This window comes from Suncus etruscus, chromosome 16 (assembly GCF_024139225.1).
Source record: "Suncus etruscus isolate mSunEtr1 chromosome 16, mSunEtr1.pri.cur, whole genome shotgun sequence".
NCBI classification, from domain to species: domain Eukaryota; kingdom Metazoa; phylum Chordata; class Mammalia; order Eulipotyphla; family Soricidae; genus Suncus; species Suncus etruscus.
This window is the reverse complement of record NC_064863.1, coordinates 80,805,042-80,807,360: the sequence shown is the minus strand read 5'-3', so window position 1 is coordinate 80,807,360 and position 2,319 is coordinate 80,805,042.

Below are 2,319 nucleotides of genomic sequence, written 5' to 3'. Positions count from 1 at the left end.
AGAAAAAACCTCTTCAACAGGTGGTGTTGGCAGAACTGGTTAGCCACTTGCAAAAAAGTGAACATAGACCCCCAATTAACATCATGTATGAAGATAAAATCCAAATCGATTAAAGACCTTGATATCATACCTGATACCATAAGGTATATAGAACAACATGTTGGTAAAACACTCCATGACATTGAGACTAAAGGCATCTTCAAGGAAGAAACTGCACTTTCCAAACAAATGGAAGCAGAGATCAACAGATGGGAATACATTAAGCTGAGAAGCTTCTGCACCTCAAAAGATATAGTGCCTAGGATACAAGAGCCACCCACAGCGTGGGAGAAACTATTCACCCAATACCCATCAGATAAGGGGTTAATATCCAAAATATACAGGGCACTGACAGAACTTTACAAGAAAAAAACATCTAATCCCATCAAAAAATGGGGAGAAGAAATGGACACTTTGATAAAAAAAGAAATTCAAATAGTCAAAAGGCACATAAAACAATGCTCCTCATCACTAATCATCAGGGAGATGCAAATTAAACCAACGATGAGATGCCATCTCACTCCACAGAGATTGGCACACATCACAAAGGACGTGAACAATCAGTGCTGGCGGGGATGTGGAGAGAAAGGAACTCTTATCACTGCTGGTGGGAATGCCGACTAGTTCAACCTTTATGGAAAGAGATATGGAGATTCCTCCAAAAACTGAAAATTGAGCTCCCATTCGACCCAGCTATTCCCCTCCTAGGGATATACCCTAGGAACACAAGAATACAATACAAAAATCCCTTCTTTACACCTATACTTATTGTGGCACTATTCAAAATTGCCAGGCTCTGGAAATAACCAAGATGCCCTTCAACAGACGAATGGCTAAAGAAATGGTGGTACATATACAGAATGGAATATTATGCAGCCATCAGGTGAAATGAAGTCATGAAATTTTCCTATACATGGATGTACATGGAATCTACCATGCTGAGTGAAATAAGTCAGAGGGAGAGAGAGATGCAGAATAGTCTCACTCACCTATGGGTTTTAAGAAAAATAAAAGTCATTTTTGCAACAATCCTCAGAGACAATGAGAGGAGGGTTGGAACTTCCAGCTCACTTCATGAACCTCACCACAAAGTGTGGTGAGTGTAGTTATAGAAATGACTACACTGAGAACTACCATAACCGTGTGAATGAATGAGGGAACTGGAAAGCCTGTCTAGAGTACAGGTGGGTGTGGGGTGGGATGGAGGGAGATTTGGGATATTGGTGGTAGGAATGTTGCACTGGTGAGGGGAGGTATTCTTTACATGACTGAAACTTAATTACAATCATATTTGTAATCAAGATGTTTAAATAAAGATATTATTAAAAAAGACTAAGGGAAATTCAAACCTTGAGCAACTTGCACTGGTTCAAAGTACCCTGAAAATTACTAATTGAATTCAATGATGGTTTTTGAATCTGAGGATGTTGTTTCATTTATCTTTATTCTCTAATAACTTCAACAGCACCAACTTACTAGACTAGCACTATGATCTTAAAGTATGTCCTTAATATATCAGCCAAGCTGCTGCCTGAAGGGTATTGCTTGAGTTAATTCCACTGAACTGTTTCTGAACTGCAGATTTGTGAGAAAAATAAATGGCAGTTGTTTTAATCTGCTAAATGTTGGAGTGATCCGCTATGCATCAGTAATACTTGGAACACAGTCTAGAAAAGGAAGTGTGTGGAGGATAACCAAAATATAAAACATGTCTTGGATTATGGTTATGAACGGGAGGTATTTGGAAAGTATATGTAGAGACAATAAAAGGGCTATTGAAATATGTAGGCAACAATAAAACTAATGAATATTTTATTGGAAAAGGTGAAGAAACTGGTTCTTTGTTATGCAAGACTGTTAAGTGTGGTAACAATATTTCATTAGCTAGTTTTAGTAATAGATGATGTATACTACCTAAGAAAAAAGAAGAAAGTATTTTGGGATAAATAATATTGCATTAGTTATATGCAATATATAAAGTTATATGAAAACTAGAAATAACTGGGTACAGATATAAATCTATTTCTTATTTATAGATTCTCCCAACCATAAAAACACTAAAATTGATGTGGCTATCAGTTTAAAGATAAAAGTCAGAGAATTTCTTTTAAAGACATCTAGGGTATGATTTTAAGACTTTAAGTAAACCAATGGATTATACAAGAATGAGTGTTCATGTTTAATTTCATGAGTATTTTTTTTGAAAAATTTTTGAAACCATTGTGATTTACAAAGTCCTTCACAGTTGGGTTTTAGAAATACAGTGAATCAGGTATAATC